Source organism: Eptesicus fuscus, chromosome 5, assembly GCF_027574615.1.
Source record: "Eptesicus fuscus isolate TK198812 chromosome 5, DD_ASM_mEF_20220401, whole genome shotgun sequence".
NCBI classification, from domain to species: Eukaryota; Metazoa; Chordata; class Mammalia; order Chiroptera; family Vespertilionidae; genus Eptesicus; species Eptesicus fuscus.
In genome coordinates this window covers 98,293,830-98,314,080 of record NC_072477.1, presented here as the reverse complement: position 1 = coordinate 98,314,080, position 20,251 = coordinate 98,293,830, and the positions used below count along the sequence as shown (strand labels likewise).

Sequence of the window (20,251 nt, the reverse complement as noted above, 5' to 3'; positions counted from 1 at the left end):
CATAATGTAGTTTTGACTATTTTCTCTAAGCCTATGCTGCTTCTCCAGTTAGTCTTCTCTAATAAATAAATTTGACAGTTTCTGGATAAATTCTGCCTAACCTAACTAAATAGATCTCTTGACATTGTAGGGAAGGGAAACTTCTGTACCCTTTTTGGGTTGCTGGCTAGGCCTAAGAATTAAACTGATACAAGAGAGATTATCAAGAGAAAAGCACACATTTTATTAAACTTTTACATGTACATGGTAGCCTTCACAAAAGAATAAAGTCCCAAAAAAGTGACCAGAGCAGGAAACATTTATATATTTTAGACAAAGAAACAATAAATTTGAAGAATTGAAAAGAAAAAGGGGGTTGGGCTAGGGATAATATGTGGTGAAGAAGTAACTAGGAAGATATGGGTTAGTTTAACAAGATTTGTTTGTACAGATGTCTCTTCTCAATTACCTGTCTCTGGTGATAATGTCTTCCTTCCTCCTGAAACAGGGAGGGTACCTTTGACATGGGAGTTTAGTGTCTTGCTTTCAGGAAGAAAAGAGGAGAGTCAGTGTCCTTGCACCTGCTATTTCTTAAGTACCTTTAATTCAAATAATATGTCAAAATGGCATATTTTAGGGAGACAGTCTGGTTTCCTTTAATACCTACTTCATGTTGTCATTTGAATCAATTGGTAATTCAGTGTTTGTAATACTACTGTGATTGTACTTGAGTGGCAACTTCACTGAGTTTTGATAAACTATAAGATAATACTATTTGCCATTTCAAATTTATTTTTTGAGAACACTAAGTCCAAAAGTAGTCCAAAGAGATGGCTCTTGGCTATATTTGAGTATACATACTTGGGTGAGGCATCCCATCCAGCATCATTCATTTTGCCAGTTTGATAGATTTATATTTGGGATAGGACTCCCATTTATTCTGATTTTCTAATTAGAATTCATATTATTCTCTTTAGCCATTTTTATGTAAATTTAAAGGCTGCTTCTCTTTTTATCCAGGCTGATATAAACCCCAGACTGACTTGACTTTCACAACAAACAAAATGATAACATAACAAAATGAAAGGTTTTTATTTTCCTTCCTGAAACATTTAGAGATCATCCTATCTAATAAAAGAGTAATATGCAAATTGACCATCACTCCAACACACAAGATGGCTGCCCCCATGTGGTCAAATATGCTGCCCCCATGTGGACACAAGTTGGCCGCCACAAGATGGCCAGTGGGGGAGGGCAGTTGGGAGGGACCAGGCCTGCAAGGGAGGGCAGTTGGGGGCAATCAAGCCAGCAGGGGAGGGCAGTTAGGGGTGACCAGGCCGGCAGAGGATGGAAGTTGGGGGCGACTGGGCCTGCAGGGGAGGGCAGTTGGGGGGGACCAAGCCTGCAGGGGAGGGCAGTTAGGGGTGACCAGGCTTGCAGGGGAGAGCAGTTAGGGGCAATCAGGCTGGCAGGGGAGCAGTTAGGCATCAATCAGGTTGGCAGGCAGAAGCGGTTAGCAGCAATCAGGAAGGCAGGCGGGCGAGCAGTTGGGAGCCAGCTGTCCTGGATTGTGAGAGGGATGTCCGACTGCCCACTTAGGTTCGATTCTACTGTGATTGGGCCTAAATGGGCAGTCGGACATCCCTCAAGGGGTCCCAGATTGGAGAGGGTGCATGCTGGGCTGAGGGACACACACCCCCGTGCACGAATTTCGTGCACTGGGCCTCTAGTCTTACTATAAGTAAGTACATCATTTTTGTAAGGTGGTAGGAACTGGTAATTGTCACTTATTTTCTAGATTGGAAATTTTAAGTAGAGACTATCAGTTTACCCAGTTAAACCAATTTCAGAGATAGGATTTAGAATTTAGGTTTTCAGATCTTACAAAATTAAGCCACACTGTCATTTTCATTAGATAAAAAAGAATACCTACTTAAATATTTGATCAGTTATCATTTTGTTCGAAGATACTTTATCATATTCAGTTCTCGATGTAGTTGGAAATTTTAATGTTTCATATAATACTTCCATTGTCTGTATTTGGACCTTTGATAGTATGAAATTGTGGGTCTGGGATTGAGAGGAAAAGGAAGAAGACACCTTTGTTAGTGCAATGGGATTGGGCAAGAAGGGTTGTAATTAGGCTTAAAAATTGAAGATTCCCAAGTTTCTATAAAACTTAATTATTGTAACAAACTTCTTTTTTTACCTTTGTCAACCAAAAATGCCTAGGCTATAATAAAGAATAAAAAGCTTTTACTTGAGGGTAAGATTGTAATCCAAGAGAAACAAATTCAAGTAACAACTCCGATTAAGCTCTGGAGAGAACTTAAAAAAGGCAGGGTTTATAAAGGCAAAAACCACAAGCTGGAACAAAAGAAACTTTCCCTGTTGGCAACCTAACATGGTGTGATGACTAGTTCAAAGAGGATTGGTGAGATCCAGGTGATGAAACTCTGAGGTAAGCATTGACATGGAAACAAGGCAGGACAAGTTCTAGGATGTACTTCTAAGGCAAGCGTGGAAGTTCAAATGTTTAAACCTCATCTGGGTGTGAACATAGGTAAGTCGGACTTTCTTAATGACCTCTTGACTACATTTTGGGGCCCCCTAATACTAATACTCTGTTTTGGTTCACACCTCCATGAAGAAAAATGCTAATATCCAAGTAACCATAATATTTGTTGTATTATTGAGGGAAGAGACCACTGCTCATATATGTAGCTGAAACAAAGCTGAATTTCTTACTTGTTAAGCAAGGGAGAACTGCACTTACAGAAAGTAGTCCCCCAAATAGGAGGAGATGCAGTTAGCAGTTTGTAGTTAGAGTTGGAAGGGAATATCATTTTGTTAAAGGATATTATTCCCTCTGCTTAAGCCTGTGCTCTGAATTAGGCATCAGGTTGAATAGTAATTTGGGTATTGCAGGGTTGAAAAATATTGCTTCTGTATCTTAAAAGCAAGATGTAAGGTTCATTCTCAGAACCTCCCATTCTGGAAGCTAGTCCAGCCAAGGATCAAATTAACTGTTTAACTTCTCACTTGAACCAGTCAATTAAGCTAGATAAAGCTCCAGTTACAAATACAGTTTCAATTCCCTACTACAACAACAGGTTTATTTCTTACTCATGACATGCCTATGACTCTGTTCCACATCCTCTCTTACTCTAAGCTGAAAAAATAGACTTTTGGGGGACATTCTGTGGAAGAGGGAAGAAGAGATATGGCAGAACCAGCTGCTTGGAAGTGGCATGTGTTATTTTTCATATTTTATTGGCCAAAGCAAATCAAATGATCAAGCCTGAAATCAGTCAAGCAGGAAGGACCATTTAAAGTCACATGGCATGCCCTTGTGTAAATGGGGTGTGATGGTAAATCCTCTTATCATGAATGAGATCGAGAGAGAGAGAGAGAGAGAGAGAGAGATGGCTCTACCACAGAGGCCAGCAAATAAAAGAGGAGAAATGACAAGCTTATTAGCTATGACCAGACTAAATCTTCAGTTGTGGTTACTTTCATATGGCACTGACGGAAGGCAAACAGACATATTGAATTTTTGAGAGTATTATGTTGTTAAAGATGCTACAAGTTTTCCTTGAAAAGCCTATGGTGGTTTGACATTGAATTCTAAAGCAACCCTTGATCCCCAAGTTTACATCAGCTTTTTGTTGCCTCTTTGGAGCACATATTCTCCCATATCCACTTCATATATAGCCAGAAAGGATAATGGAAAAATAGAACCTTCCAGAGGCAAAGCCAGGCCCAACAGACAAATTGACAAAGAAGATCCCCCCAGAGAAAGAGATTCACCCAGAGAACAGAAATAAGTTTAGCCAAGGGACTTGCTTTGCTGGTATAGCAGGGAGTCTTTGCCATTCCTGTCCAGCAGTATTTCAACATTGGTAAGAATATATAATTGTCACTTTTCTTTTCAGAATGGAAGACTTAGTTGCATTCATCTTATTTGCATTCTGTTTTGCAATGGGTACTATGGTGGTGGTGGAGAGAAAAGGTCACTGGACTGGGATGGAGCCAAATCGATATCTGTTGAAGAGATTGTGCATCACCCAGAGATCATAGACTTTGAGCTGAATTCAGTAAGTGGATGAGGCTTTAGATATATCTCTTTAGAAAGGAGATGATTGTACCAGAATAGGAAGGCTGCACTTCTACCTCTGATATTTAGTGAGGCGCCTAGCCCCTACATAGAAACTGTATTTCTTAGGCTCCTTGATAAAAGCAGTGATTAAAACAAAGTGCCGCACTTGGCAAAGGATCTGAGTATACATTTCTCCAAAGATTTACAAATGGCTCATAAGCACATAAAATGGTGCTCAACATCATTAGTCACAGAGGTATGCAAATAAAAACCACAAAAGATAGTACTCATAGTCACTAGTTGGCTATAATCAAAGCCTAGTATGTGGATTTTGCTTCTAGTGGGAGGTAGACATATGTAGATATAGGTAGACATATGTAGCTATAGATCTAGAGATGTGTGTGCGCGCGCTCGCGCGTGTACTCTTTTAAAAAGTGTCCTCTGAGCAGAGATTGGAATGTAGTGCACGTGTGTAAGGAAACAGCATGGCCAGGAGATTGCTTGTGGAGCAGCCAGGGCACTGAGGAGCATCAGTGAGGAGGAGAGTGGTAATTAATGAGGGGTGTGATAGATTAGAGCCACCATAAAAATTTAAGATTCTATTCAAGTGTCATGGAAAGGCCATTGGAAGGTTTGAATCAGAGAAGTGACTGTCTTACTTTTCTGATGGTTCACATTGGTGGTTTATGGAGAATTGATTGGCAGTGGGATTTAAGGAATCTAGAGAGCTAAAAGGGTAAGAGATGTGGCTCGAAAGTAGCATATTATAGTTTAAGATTTAAGCAGTTGAGTGTTTCTGGGTGAAGGATTTCATTGCTGTGCCTTTAAGCAGACGCACTCACTCCACAATAGGCATTCTTTTCTGTGGATAAAGGCCTGACCCCGACCCTTGGCTTATACCGCACCCTTTCCTGTTTTTGACTCTGCTTCTCACCAGCTTCATTATTCATTCTCCCATTTTATCCTCATTTTGTCTTTCAGATCTGATGGACATTGTTGTCTGCCTGGCCAAGACTTCCTCTAGATTTTGCTATTCTGCCCAATTTTCTCTGCAGGCTGAGTTCAGTCTTCAGAAAATTTACATAAAAGCCTAGTATGTAAGACAGGTGAAAGGGAATTTTAAGTCAGGAGTGCAGTGCTTTGCTCACTTCTAGCTATTCTCTGACCCCACAAAGCAACCCAAGACACCTCCAGAGAACCCCTAGCCTCCTAGTTCATAGTGTGGAGAAGCCCTGCATTGAACTCTGATGCTGCCTTCTTGCAGCAGGCCATCTCTAGGATCACCTCAGATCATGCTCTCCCAGCTCAGCCTGTGCCTTCTTAATCCTTAGGCACCTAGCTAGCCAAACGTAGTATGTACATCCTCCTGTCACAAAGGAGAGGGCTGATGGCACTCAGAACCATGAGGTAGGCATGGTACCTCTTTCTGAGTGTTAAATTTTCTTGCTGGCTATTATTTAACTTACTAACTGCACCGTTAAAATTAATGTAGTTCCAGTTATAAGCCATGAGTTTATTCTGTTAGTCCTTCTCAACAAATTCTTATATTGACCCTAATTAAGAATGTTAAATGTTTTTGATAACAAAGAAACTAGGTTTATTATAGTTGAGAATATAACATTTGTATAAACTATTTAGGAGAAAAAAGACCAAGAAATTTAGTTTGTGTGGGCCACTTAGGGTTTCAGTCTTCTGGGAATTATTTAATCTCTTTGAATTAGGAATACTTTGATAGACAAGGTTGGAACTACCTTTTCAAGTTTCCAGATTTGCGATTCTGTATTTTTGTCTTTATGTTTAATGCAGCTATTATAACATTTCTTCATCATGGGGTAAGAATTGCCCACGATATAGACTGAACCTTCCTTTAGTCGAAGTTTCATTTTGACAAATATCATTGAAGTTAAGCATTGACACATTTTGAAAAGGATTTGTAAGAACCAAGTGTTGCCCTACTGACACAAATACTCAAAACAAAATAAGTGTGGTGCTTTGGATTTTTTTAAAAAGAATATTACTTGCATTAAAATCGGCAATGTTTCTTCTGAATTGAGGGTGGATCTTTCAGCATTAGATGAAAAATTTCTTGGTTTGGACTGTTTACTTTTAAGAAATTGCTTTTGGACTAGGGATTTGCACAACATTGCTAAATTATAAGACAGTGAGGACAAGGATTTGGTTATGTTCACTGATGAATCCTGAAATAGGAGTAGCACACAGCCAGCCACATTAACACTTAAGAACTATTTTTTGAATGAATAAATGAATCATCTTTTATATAATGTGGAAATAATATCGATAATATAGATAGCATCAGGGTTGAATGAAGAAAACTTCCTAGGTGTTCTGTCACAATGTTGCTATGGCCTTTTTAAATTAATAAAAACAGGAGCAAAACTATAAGTTTTCCTTTTATGACATGCTTATTCTATCTGTAAAATTAGGATAGCAACACAGAATCTGTTTACTGCAAATAGCTGCACTAATATTAGATGAGATACATAGACTTGGAGAAAATACATGCAAATCATATATCTGATAATATACTTATATCCAGAATTTATTAAAAAAAACTGTTACAACTCAATAATAAAAAAAAGACAAATGACCCAATTAAAAAATAGGCAAAGGATCTGAATAGACATTTCTCCAAGGATTTACAAATGGCTTATAAGCACATGAAATGATGCTCAACATCATTAGTCATAGAGGTATGCAAATCAAAACCACAAAAGACAGTACTCATAGTCACTAGTTGGCTATAATCAAAGACAGATAATAACAAGTGTTAAGGATGTAGAGAAATTAGAACCTTCCTACTTGCTGGCGGGAATGTAAAAGTGGGCAGTTGCTTTGGAAAACACTTTGGCAGTTCTTTAAAAGATTAAAACATAAAGTTACCACATGTTACCCAGCAATTCCACTCTAGGTGTATACCCAAAATAAATGAATATATATATATACATGCAAACACTTGTACATGACTTGTGCTCTGTATCTTGACTGTTCATAGCAGCATTATTCCTAATAATTAAAAAGTAGAAGCAACCCAGAAGTCATGAATTGATGAATGGATAAACAAATATGATATATCCATACAATGTAATATTATTCAACAATTAAAAGGAATGAAGTGCTGTACAACATATGCTACAATATGGGTGAATCTCAAAACATGCTCAGTGAAAGAAGCCAGACAAAAAAATGCCATATATTGTATGATTCCATCTATATGACATGCCCAGAATAGGCCAATCCTTAGGGACAGAAAGTAGGTTATTAGACTAGGAGGGTTGGAAAGGGGTTATGGGGAGTGACTGCTAATGGGTAGGGATTTCATTTTGGGGTAATGAAAATTGTCTAGGATTGTGGTAATGGTTGCAGGACTCTGTGAATATATTAAAAGGGTGAATTGTATGATATGTGAATTATCCATATATATAAAAGGCTAATATGCTAAGTGTCTGGATGTCTGACCGGTTGCTATGACACACGTTGACCACCAGGGGGCAGATGCTCAACACAGTAGCTGCTGTGACATGCACTGGCCATTTACAGAGAAATAGCACCATGGACCTGGTGCCCACAAAGCAATACTTGGCTTCCCCCAAATGGGATACAGGCCCTGCCAACACCCCGGAGCGACAGCCCACCAAATCACAGCCAATGCTGCCAAAACTCCATAGCACAAAATGCGGCCCACAGCCCAGCCCAGAAACTGTGGCTGTGGGTGTTGGTTAATGATGTCACATAGCAACACCTGGCTTCCTCTCCCTAGCCGCTAGCCTCCTTAGAGTTTCTTCAGCCCAGGAACACGACTTGCTTTATAACCAGGTGGAAACATTTTACACTTTAACCAAATGTCTGTGAAGCGTTTTCCCATGCCTCATCTCATTTGATCCTCACAGAAGTCCTGGAGGAGGTAGATAGGACACTCGGTAGAATCCTATTTTTTCATTAGCCGGAAAATGGAGATTTAGGAAGCTTAGAAACTTGACCTGACTGAAAAAAAGTAAGAAATGGTGGACCTTGAAAATGACTTCAGGTTTTCTCACTTTGTGTAATATAGTCAAACACTGCTGCAGTTAAATATTTTACCCTTTGTTCTCCCTGCGTGATCTACAATAATAATCTGCTTCATGTTGATATTTAATGCTGTGTTTCTGACAATTATCTGAAAGAGAAGTTAGGGTGCTTCACTGGGCTGGAAAAGTTTAGCTAAATCAGAAAGCAAGTCTAAGTAAGAAAGTTTATTTTATATATATAAAGGCTAAGTTGACTCGCGCATGTGCGATACATATAAAGCTCTTGCTGGTGCCAATTGCACGCCTGTGTTTTGATCTGTCATTGTTGATCATGAATTTGGTTGACACTTCTATTATAGAGAAAAGTCAAATAGCAATATTAAAATATTTCTTCTAATTAATTTTCTTTCAGTGTGCACAGATCCATGCACTGGACCACTAGTAGCTCAATAAAGCTGTTAAAAAAAAAGAATAAATGAGTTAACATGTGCGAAGATGCTATTATTATTTTAGTTTGACTCTAAGGCCTTTAATAGTAGGATGACTTCATTATTTTTCCTTGCTTGCAGACCTGTGATTTTTATGCCATGACTCAACGTTATAAGGCTATAATTAAACTATAAAATACTGAAATGTTGAAATATAAAATGAAAACTACTTGGCTTATTAATTTTATTAGATAGGGTTTTCTGTATCAGTTAATTAGTAATAAGTAGAATGTGTCATTAAGGAATTGGATTTTAGAATCATAAAATTTTAGAACTGGAAGAAACATTAGAAGTCATCTATTCTAGGCCCCCTCATTTTGTTTTGAAGTGAGAGAACTGAGTCCTACAGAGGTTAAGGTATCTTAGGTCACAGAGTTGAGTAAGTTCTAGGACTGAGTCAGTGTTCTTTCTGTTAATTACAGTGGTTTTGGTGCTATTAGTAGTATTAGCACTGATAATATTAATAGCAGCTATTTAAATGCTTTCTATGTACCTGGTACTAAGCATTCTGTTAGGTACTTTGTGTATGTTATTTTGGTTAATCTACACAACAATTAATGAAGATGTTTGTTTTACTTATGTATTAGTTTCTTATTGCTGCTATAACAAATTAACAAGAACTTCATGCTTAAAACAACAAATTTATTATCTTAAGTCAGAGGCGCAAAATGGGTCTTACTGGGGGTTAACAGGGCTGCATTCCTTTCTGGAGGTTTTAGGGAAGATCAGTTTTCTCATGTTTTCTAGTTTCTATAGGCTGCTGGCATTTCCTTGGCCATGGCCTCCTTCTATCTCAAAGCCAGCACCTGCAGGTTGAGTCTTTCTCACGTACCATTTCTCTGGTTCTGACTCTTCTGTGTCCCTCTTCTCCCTTAAAGGGCCTTTGTGATTACTTGAGACATGTGGTCTGCAAACTGCGGCTCACGAGCCACATGCAGCTCTTTGGCCCCTTGAGTGTGGTTCTTCCACAAAATACCACGGCCTGGGCAAGTCTATTTTGAAGAAGTGGCATTAGAAGAAGTTTAAGTTTAAAAAATTTGGCTCTCAAAAGAAATTTCAATCTTTGTACTGTTGATATTTGGCTCTGTTGACTAATGAGTTTGCCGACCACTGCTTGAGGCCATCCTAGATAATCCAGGATACTTTCCTTACTTGAAGGTCAATTGATTAGCAACCTTAGTTCTACTTGTAGCCTTATTTCCCCTTTGCCATGCAACATAACATATTAACATATTTGAGGATTAACATATAAGGATCTGCATACCCTTATAGGGGAGGGCAGTATTTTAATTAGATTAAGAGATTTAGGTTCAGAGAGGTTAGGTGAATTATCCAAGGTCATAACATTAGCAAATGAAAAAGCTGATGTTTTAATTCTGTTACCTTTCATGATAACATGGTTTGTTTTTTGCCATTTGATCTGGTCATGAAAAATAAATTGAATGGTGAGCAGTGTTCAAATGGTAAATAGCTATTTCTTATTAAAGTAAAATCAAATTTACTTAATATCAAGAAATAGACTATGTTATTATGGAGCAATTAAAGGCATGGCAGAGAAGTATACTTATTAATATGGCAAAATGTTTATGACTTATCAGGAATTTCAATTAATTAACCCCTCCCCCATTGTCCTTTATTCATTAGTGTCTACCTGTCATCAGTTCCTCTCTTAACCAGCCTAGCTGCCCCAATTCAAGTTACTCTTCTCAAAAGTCCCTCAATTCCTGTACCTCTTTGATCTCCCCTATCTGGCAAAGCCTCAGGACTAGATGAGCTCTACTGTCTGCCTGTTGGTTTCACTAAGCTATACTCAGCAACCTCAAAATTACTCAATCTTCCCATATGCCTCAACTATAGCACTCCTCACAGCATATCTCCTTCATTCTTTCAAACCTCTTACTCCCTACCATTGCTCTGAATGCAGTTGACCACAGTTGAGCATTGCTTCCTTTCAGGAACACTCTTCCCGTGGCCTTTGTCACACCACCCTTTCCTGGTTTTCCTTTTCCCATTCTGGCTTACCCTTTTCAGTTTTCTATGTTAGTTCTTCCACTTTTGTCTGACTATTGAAAGAGGAATTCCTCAAGGTTTAGTTTTCTTTATTTGTCTCATTTTATTCTCTGGGTTTTAAATATAATCTATTTGAATAAGTCTTCCATATTTATGTCTCAACTTTGGTGCTAGCATCATTTGGATTGGATAATTTTTTGGTGTGTGTGTGTGTGTGTGTGGGAGGGGGGACTGTCTTCTGTATTGTAGGATGTTTAGCAGCATCTCTGGACTCTACCCACTAGATGCCAGTAGAACACCTCTATCCCAGGTGTGACAACCAAAAATGTCTCCATAAATTGCTGAATGTCTCCTGGGGTGCTGGGTGGTAAAATTACCCCCAGTTGAGAACCATTTATGTAGCCTAAAGCTGTGTCCTGAAGATCTAAGGATAATTCTTTTTTGGTAGCTCTACTTGAATGTCTCATAGCACCTCAAATTTAACTTGATCAAAATGGACTGCTATTTTTTCTCCCTGATATACTCTTCCTTTAGTTTTCATCATTTCAGATTATTTATGACCTTATAGGCCATTGGAGATACTTGGCTTTTATTATTATTGAACCAGTGAGCTATCAGGACGTTTGGGGCTAAGAAATGATGGGATCTCATCTAAGTCAGCTCTTTTTTGAGAGTAGACTATTAGTTGGAAGGTTTTTAAAGCAGGAAGACTAGTTAAGAAACATTGGTGATCCAGGTGAAAAGATGGTAATAGCTTGGACCAGGGTGGTAACAGAAGAGATGGTAGAAAGTGTTATCTTTGGTTTAAGCCTTAAATACAAATATTCCTGAGAAGAGGAATGCATTGTATCATCATTAATATTTTAGTGTGATTTGTTTATCAAGTATTTTCTCAGAACTTACAGGAAACAGATTTTGGTAGATCAGAGTGAGACGAGAGTAGCTAAAACCCAGAAACTTGTGGGGATGTTACTTGAATAAATGCAGGCCAGAATGAGCAGCAAATTAGAGATCCTACAGGAGGAGTAAGCAAGACATCCAGTACAACTAGTCTTCCCTAGAGCTGGCCCTGCTACTGTAAAACATGTACCTATGGCAGGGTGGATAGGACAAATGAGAGGAAACTTGCCTTCACTAGATACTGGAAACAAGACATTTTGGGCTATAGGGCTCTTAGCTGAAGTAAGGTAGTTATTGGGATTTGGGATGGGACAAGTTTTTGTGCATAAGATTGTCTCACATGTTGAGGAACATTTATGATCCCTGGTTCCTCACTGATAGCAATGTGTACTTCCTCACTGTGACGATCTAAAAAGTTCCCCCACCTCCAATTTCCAAACTTCCATGGGAGTCAGACATGCTCAACTGCAAACCACTTGACTAAGCCCCCTTTTCTAATTTGAAAATTACCGCCCATAACATGGAGTCAGAAGGTTTTCATGCCAGGCCAGTTTTGAGGACTTACAAAGCATGGCAGTGAATATTGCCACAATATTTTAAAATTAGCATTAATTTGTACTGCTAATACCTCTCTTAAGTGTCTTCTGTTCCTAATATGTACCTTAAAATGTTAATTTTTAATTCTTTCATAGAGGGTGTGGATGTCTCAGGGCCATTTTTTTTTTTTTCAGGGCCATTTTTAATGATAGTGCACTGGACACCAGCTCCAACTGCTTTCTTCCCAGCATTCTAATGTAAAGGAATTTGAATTAAAATGAATGAGGAGTTTGGATGTAAGGGATTTCCTTTGCTTTATCTTAGCAAAGGGAGTAGGAGTAGAATTGGAAAGAGTTAGGTTAATGGCTATGTATGAATGTTTATGCCCATCATGTCTTTATCAAGTCTATCTGGTATTAAAAGATAAACACTTAAAAAATTGCATTTTAGAAAAAGTAGTAGAAAATCAAATATTATTCATCAGACTTGTAAAAGATTGATAACTCAGTATTAGAGCAATGGAAAAAAAAACTCACCAAAGTAAAGTTCAACAGTCTTGAATACATAAAATTTAAGATCCATTCATAAGGAAAAAAATAATAAACAGATGGGGAGAAATGTTTGTATCAAGTGTGACTAAGGGTTAATATCTGTAATACTTGGAGAGTTTTTTCAAACTCAATGAGGAAAAAATATCAAGATTTAATACATAAGTGGACAGAGAATTTTAGCAGATGAGTAATAAATAGCATTAGTAATAAAAATGGGTAAGTAGATTTCAGATTCTTATGCCTTGTCATATTTCATCTTCCCCCTCTTACTCCTGACCTCCTTTTGACTTCTCAGCCCTTGAGAGCAGCAATCAGATAGGAGGGGACATCCTACCCAACTCAGCTCTGCTGGTGAGCCACCCTCTGATTTGTGCTCAGCATTACACTGCGTCCTATGTGTATGAGTCAACTCCTGCCACTTGACTGGGGGGTTCTTGAGATTAGGAATGGTCAGTTGTGCCTTACAGCCTGGCACATAGTAGTTGTTCAATAAATGTTGAATAAATTATTGAAATTTGGTAAACGTTTGAATGAACTACAGTATGTCAAGATGATAGAATAACATGGTCAAAGTATAATTATGAGTGTAATTTATGGCAAAATTTTGGAACCAAATAAAAATGATATATTTACTTTAATTTGAACCATATTTGAAAAGTAATATGCAAAATGAAATTGTAAAGATTTTAAATTATAGATAACTTTTATATTAAATAAAGAAAACTTTTAAATCTTTATGATAAAAGTGTAATTTTAAAAATTAGCTGTCAGACTTGATCTCCCCTCTCCTCATCAAAGCTAAACTCACTTCATCCTGTCCAATGACCTGATTTAGCTATGAGTAAACAGCATGGGCCTCTACAAAGTGTGGCCTCACAAGGATAGCTGCATTTATGTGAATATGAATTAGTTCTCTGAATTTTTACTGTGCCTGAAGTATATAGGTTGAGATATTTATTTTTTGCTTTATATTCTAAATGATTCTATCTTATAGGTATATATCACTTAGTATTTTGTAGATTATAAACGTGTTCACATTATCAATGATAAGTTCTTCAGATTTTGAAGAAGTTAGTTATAAATGGCAGTTGACTTCTTTTAACATTTTTTGAGTATATAGCATCTGCTAGTGGTTGAGATGCAGAATGCCTTTAGGGAAGTCCTTTTCTGGCAGGGAAGATAGACAGCCATGATAAGCAATAAACAAAATGCAATGAGAGAGCAAAACTGTTACTTACAAAGGGGACTGTTGAGATAAGATAATTCTTCTCCAGTGAGATGACACTTGAGCAGGCAGATGAGCAGATTTTGGCAAACAGAGGGAAAAAGAGAAACACATAAATAGAAAGGTGGGGGTGTGGAAGTACATGATCTGTGCAGAAGCCACTGAAAGACTTTAGAGTAAGGTAACCAGATTTTAACATTGGTAAAGTGGGACACCATTGACGGGGCGGGGGGGATCTTGATTAAAAATTATGTATAGTATTATTTTATTCTTTGACATATTTCTCATTTGAGTGAATTTTTTTTAGTAGATTGTTGTCGTTGTTTAAAAGGTCATGAATTTAGTTGGTCCGACGGTTGTGGGTTATTGTTAAGCTAAAAGGTCATGAATTTGCTGTAACGTAAGTCGTAAGTGTCACTTTCAAGGCCAGCGCTAGACTTTTTGCCGTAACTATAAAATATAAATAATACGAGTACTGTCTGCTAAATTCAAGAAAATTTATGTATTTATTAAATAAATAAATAAATTACTTACCTAAATTATCTGAATAGCTGATTTGTAATGACATCACTTGTTTAACTAGCTTACTAGCACACAGTATGATGTGTATCGTCTGAGAGACAGTTACAAAATGTTTTCGTTGTTGCCAATCTCAAAAAATGCCATTGTTCATTATGTCCAAACAATGGTGGTTGAATTCTAACAACTGATCAACAAAGCAAACTTTGATAAGCAGTTCTCGATAATCAGTTCTCAACAATTATTTGTTATTATTAAAGTTTAACATTATAAAATTAACAAAAATAATATAAAACTCATATCCTGGCTAAATAGACACATGGCCGCCGAAAACCGTATATTCCCTTCCTGTTCTCCCGCTGTTCCCTAGCTTGTCGTGCATTCTTTCCAAAAATTGGGACTTTTTTAGCAGCACAATTTACATTAGCTAAGATCTGGAAACAGCCTAGGTGCCCATCAGCAGATGACTGGATCAGAAAACTGTGGTACATCTACACAATGGAATACTATGCTGCCATAAAAAAGAAGGAATTCTTACCATTTGCAGCAACCTGGATGGAATTGGAGAACATTATGCTAAGTGAAATAAGCCAGTCAATGAAAGAAAAATTCCACATGATCTCACTCATTTATGGATAATAAAGAACATTATAAACTGTTGAACAAAAAGATAGATACAGAGGCAGTAAAGCATCAAACAGATTGTCAGATTACAGCAGGAAGGTTAGGGGGAGGTGGGGGAGATAAGAGATCAACTGAAGGACTTGTATGCATGCATATAAGCATAACCAATGGACGCGAAACTCTGGGGGGTGAGGGCATATATGGGAGTGGGGTGGGGGGGGCAATGGTAAGATATGTACACATATAATACCTTAATAAAAAAATTGAAAAAAAAAAAAATAAAAAAAGAAAAATAAATAAAACGCCGTGGGACATGGGACAAATTGTTAAAAATTGAGACTGTCCCGCCAAAAGCGGGACGTCTGGTCACCTTATTTTAGAGTGTTATGACATAAACAGGTTTGTATTTTGGAAAGAAAGTGGAGATCAGTATGGAGAATAATTATAATGAGGAGACACAAAAAGAGTGGTTCTCAATCTTTTTTGCTTTTGTTTTTGCATACTTTCCCATATGATTCTTTTGTAAGCAACTTAGATAAGATGAGCTATATGTTATGCATAGTCTTAGCCAGCCAATCATATGGCCTCTCTCAGTATTCATAGCTATACAACAGAGTATCTCTTCTAAAATGTTCCAGACAAGAGGAATATAGTAAATAATCTATATATATAAAAGCCTAAGCAACTGTTAAGACCAGACAACTAGAGGACCGGATGGTAGCTATGATGTGCACTGACTACTAGGGGTCAGATGCTTAATGCAGGAGCTGTCCCCTGGTGGTGAGTGTGCTCCCACAGCCAACCTCCCGTGGCTGGCCAACCTCCCACAGTCCCTTCCCCTGGCTGGCCAGCCCTGATTGGCTCTGATTGCCAGCCAGGCCAAGGGACCCCCTCCATGCATGAATTTGTCCCAGGCCTCTAGTATTGTTGTAACTATACTAGAGGCCCGGTGCATGAAATTCGTGCACGGGGGGAGGGGTCCCTCAGCCCGACCTGTACCCTCTTCAATGCGGGAGCCCTACTAGTTGGACATCCCTCTCGCAATCCGGGACCTCTGGCTCCTAACCGCTCACCTGCCTGCCTGCCCTAATGACTCTGCCTGCTGGCCTGATCCCCCTAACTGCTCTCTCCTGTCAGCCTAATCCCCCTAACTGCCCTCCCCTGCTGGCCTGGTCACCCCTAACTGCCCTCCCCTGCTGGCCTGGTCACCCCTAACTGCCCTCTCCTGCCGGCCTGGTCACCCCAATTAACTATTTTTTTAAAATCTTATCCCCTTCACACACAATTGTATTTGACTTCTCCCTCTCACACAATTATTGGCTTCTCCCTCTCACACAATTTTTCTCTCTCCTTTATGTAACACTTTTCCTACTGACTCATCATTTATAAACTTTTCTTTCCTTCTTATTTTCTACTTCTGTTCCATCATCTTTCTTCCCATTTTCTCCTACCCTCCCTCCCTCCCCACATTCCTTCTTTCCTTTATCTTTACCCCTGCCCTCCCTCCTCTTTTCCTTCCTTCCCACCTTAATTTTTTTCTTCACTTCCTCCCTCAGACCTGCTTTGCTCCCTGCCCCATTTCTTCCTTCTTCCCATTCTCCTTTTAAGCTCTACCGGCTCCCCTTTAAAACTTTTCTTCCCTCCCTCTTTCTCTCTCATCCTACCTTTCCCATACATTCTTCTCTATTTCCACTGTTTAAATATCTATCTACCTGCCTAATTATTCACTAACATTTATCTTTTTTCTTTTCTGACTCCTAGTTTTAAAATCTGTCCCCAGTACACAACTATACTTGATTTTCATTATAGCTCCTACAGTTCACTCATACATCTTCTTTCCTTCTTTAACTCTGTTCTCTACTGACACCTTTATAAAGTTCTTACCTCCCTCCTTCCCTTCTTCCCCATCTTCCCCCCCTCCTCCCTCACTCTTTTACTCTTTTTACAGGCTAATTAAAAGTTCTATGCTTTTTGTCCTTAGTACTGACTGCTTTCTTATCTGGGACCTGTAGCCACCTCTGTTTGGGCACTCGGGCCCCTCTTGCACTGGCTTTGAAGGGCCGAGTGACAACGCACCTGTGTCTTGCCTACCGTGGCCCGTGCCTCCCCCCTCTGAGTTGGGGGAGGGTCCAGCAGGCCGGGCTGGCGTCCATCGCAGGGACTGCTGTGTTATGTGCATTTGTGTATGCATTCATGCACGCACAAGGCTTTTCTCCCATTGAATGCTGAAAAGGGGGGGATGCAGAGGCCTTTCCCACCCCCCGGTGTGACTGCTCCCATGCCTCGAGGGGCTCTCCATCTGCTCCCCTCCAGAATTCACAGGTGAAGGGCGTGCTTGCGCAGGCATGGTTGGGCCCGGCTGGTCCTCGGGGGGCGGGGGCCTTTCCACCCAGGATGTGAGCCCCTGTCCAGGTCGGACCAGGCAGATGAATGAATGGACAGCTGGAGAAAGCTGTGGTGACTTCCCTATGGTGTGAAGGTTGCCTGTGCACTCTCTGTTGTTGTGCCTGGGCCCTTTCTTTGTGGTGTTGGGTCCACACCCTCTTGATATGCGTGCGTGACGTCTCCCAGGGGTCACCGCCAATGTGCGCACACCCCGGTTGGCGTCTGCCAACCGTGCCCCAAGAACTGGCCTTCTGCCGTGCGGGTGTCGCCCCTCGGCTCCCCCCACCTCGGGGAGGTTGGTGGCGTCCCCAGGCAGAGTGCTCTTGGATGGGGCATGGTGTTGCAGGGGTGTTTGTTGGGTGTGTGCACCCGGGAGAAAAAGAGGACTCGTGTGCCGGGGGCAAGGAAGCGAGCCTCACGTAAGTCTCCATGCTGTGCATGCACCTGCTGGTCTGTCAATATGCAAATTTGTTGTTATTTGGACACAGTAACGATCAATTAGCATATTACCTCTTTATATGTATAGATATGGTACAGGTGGGTACTTGAAATAAATATTGGGAGGATCACTTTGTAATTTATATGCTTGTTTAACCACTATGTTGTACACCTGAAACTAATACAAAGTAGAGTTGAATGTAAACTGGAATTGAAAAATTAAAAAAGAGATTGGTGGCTTAAATTAGACAACCATAACAGACATGGATGGAGTAGAGTTGAGAAATTTTCTTTTTAGAGTTGGTGGTAGAGTTGATGTGTGGTGGTAGGGGAAAAAGGATTTATAGATCATTGTTTCTCAAATTTTAATGTGCCTATGAATTGCCTGGGGATTTTTTTAAAAGGTGGGTTCTGGTTCAACAGAATAATCTTTAAGAAGCAAGGGTGAAATATTAGTAACTTGAGTATCAGACTAGTGCCATCATTCCCTGAAATGGGGAACACAGGAGAAAAGAAAGGTTGGAAAGGATCTGGGGAGGGAGTGAAGTCCTGTGGGACATTCAGGTAGAAAACTGTAGGTGGCTGGAAATTTGGATCACCACTCAATAGAGAAATCAGGCCTTGGATACAAATTTGGAGTTCAACATTTTGTCAATTATAGCAAAAGCCATAAGAACAAAGAGAGAATCTTAAAAGCAGCAAGAGAAAAGCAGTAGTTACCTACAAGGGAGCACCCATATGACTGTCAGCTGATTTCTCAACTGAAACTATGCAGGCCTAAAGGGAGTGGCAAGAAATATTAAAAGTGATGAATAGCAAGGACCCACAACCAAGATTATTCTACCCAGCAAAGCTCTCATTTAGAATTTAAGGTCAGATAAAGAGCTTCACAAGTAAGAAAAAGCTAAAGGAGTTCATCACCATCAAACCAATATTTCATGAAATGTTGAAGGGTATTTTTAATAAGAGGAAGAAGAAGAAGAGGAAGGGGAAGAGGGAGGGGGAGGGGAAGGAGAAGAGATAAAAAATATAAACAATAAAATGGAAATAAATACATAATACATATCTATCAGCAATTGAATCAAAATCAAAATAAATGTAATGAACAAAATAAACTGGTGAATAAATTAGAATCAGAGGCATGGAAGCACGAAACAGACTGCTGAATTTCAGAGGGAAGGGCAGAAGAGGACGGGAAAAGATTAACCAAAGATCTTACCTGTGGACATAGTAAGGTGGTGAAGGCCTGGGATAGGTTGGAAACTGGGTGGAGGAGGGGCAATGAGACTAAAGGAGACATTTGTAATACTTTCAACAATAAAGATTTAAAAAACAAAAAGTTAAAGAGGCAGAGTAACCACTGACATCACAGAAAAACAAAGGAGTGTAAGAAAATACTGTAAACAACTATATTCCAACAAATTGAACAACCTGGATGAAATGGACAAATTCCTAGAAACATAAAATCTTCCAAAACTCAAGCAGGAAGAATCAGAAAACCTTAAATGGCCAATAACAACTAGTGAAATTGAAGCAGTAATCAAAAATCTCCCAGCAAACAGAAGTCCTGCACTGGACAACTTCACAGGCCAGTTTTACCAAACATTCAAAGAACTATAACCTTTCATCCTCAAACTATTCAGAAAATTTAAGTGGAAGGAAGATTTCCAAGCTCTTTTATGAGGCCAGCATTATCCTAATTCCAAAACCTATTGTGTAGATAAAGAGACTACAAAAAGAAAATTATAGGCCATTATCTCATATAAATATAGATGCTAAAATCTTCAACCAAATGTTAGCAAATCAGATCCAGCAATACGTTGAAAGACCATACACCATGACCAAGTGGGATTTATTTCAGAAAAGCAAGGCTTGTACAGTATTCTCACATCAGTAATGTGATACATCACATAAACAAAATGAAGGATAAAATATAACATGATCATATCAATAGATGCAGAAATAGCACTTAACAAAATCCAGCACTAATTTATGACAATAAAAGCCACATGAGACCTATAGCCAGCATTGTACTCAATAGGCAAAAACTAAAAGTGTTTCCCTTAAAATCAGGAACAAGATAGAGGATATCTGCATTCAACATAATACTGCAAGTTCTAGCCACAGCCATCAGATAAGGAGAAAAAATAAAAGACATCCAAGTTGGAAAGGAGGAAGTGAAAATGTCATTATTCACAGATGACATAATATTGTACACAGAAAATCTTAAAGACCCCGTGAAAATGGCTAGATTTAATAAATGAATTTGACAAAGTAGCAGGATATAAAACTAATATCCAGAAATCGGTGGCACTTTTATATACCAATAATGAACTCTCAGAAAGATACACTAACAAAACAAAATCCCATTTACCACTGCTACAACAGAAAATGATATCTTGGAAAAATCCTGTTCTCAGAAAAGTATAGGACATTGAAAAATGAAGTACAGGAAGATACAACCAAGTGTA

At 39.0% G+C, this 20,251-nt stretch overlaps 1 protein-coding gene across 3 annotated transcripts in view; it reads left to right on the top strand.

The window, feature by feature from the left end:
• ZNF438 (zinc finger protein 438) overlaps nt 1–20,251 on the top strand; it is a 174,956-nt gene that overhangs the window by 11,950 nt on the left and 142,755 nt on the right. For 2 of the 3 annotated variants that reach the window (XM_054716602.1, XM_054716601.1), the window contains exons 2-3: nt 3,915–4,076; nt 5,060–5,485. The exons of the other annotated variant lie outside the window; for it this stretch is intronic. The gene's annotated coding sequence lies outside the window, so the exon portion shown is untranslated. The remainder of the gene's footprint in view (nt 1–3,914; nt 4,077–5,059; nt 5,486–20,251) is intronic. 3 annotated transcript variants of the gene reach the window in all.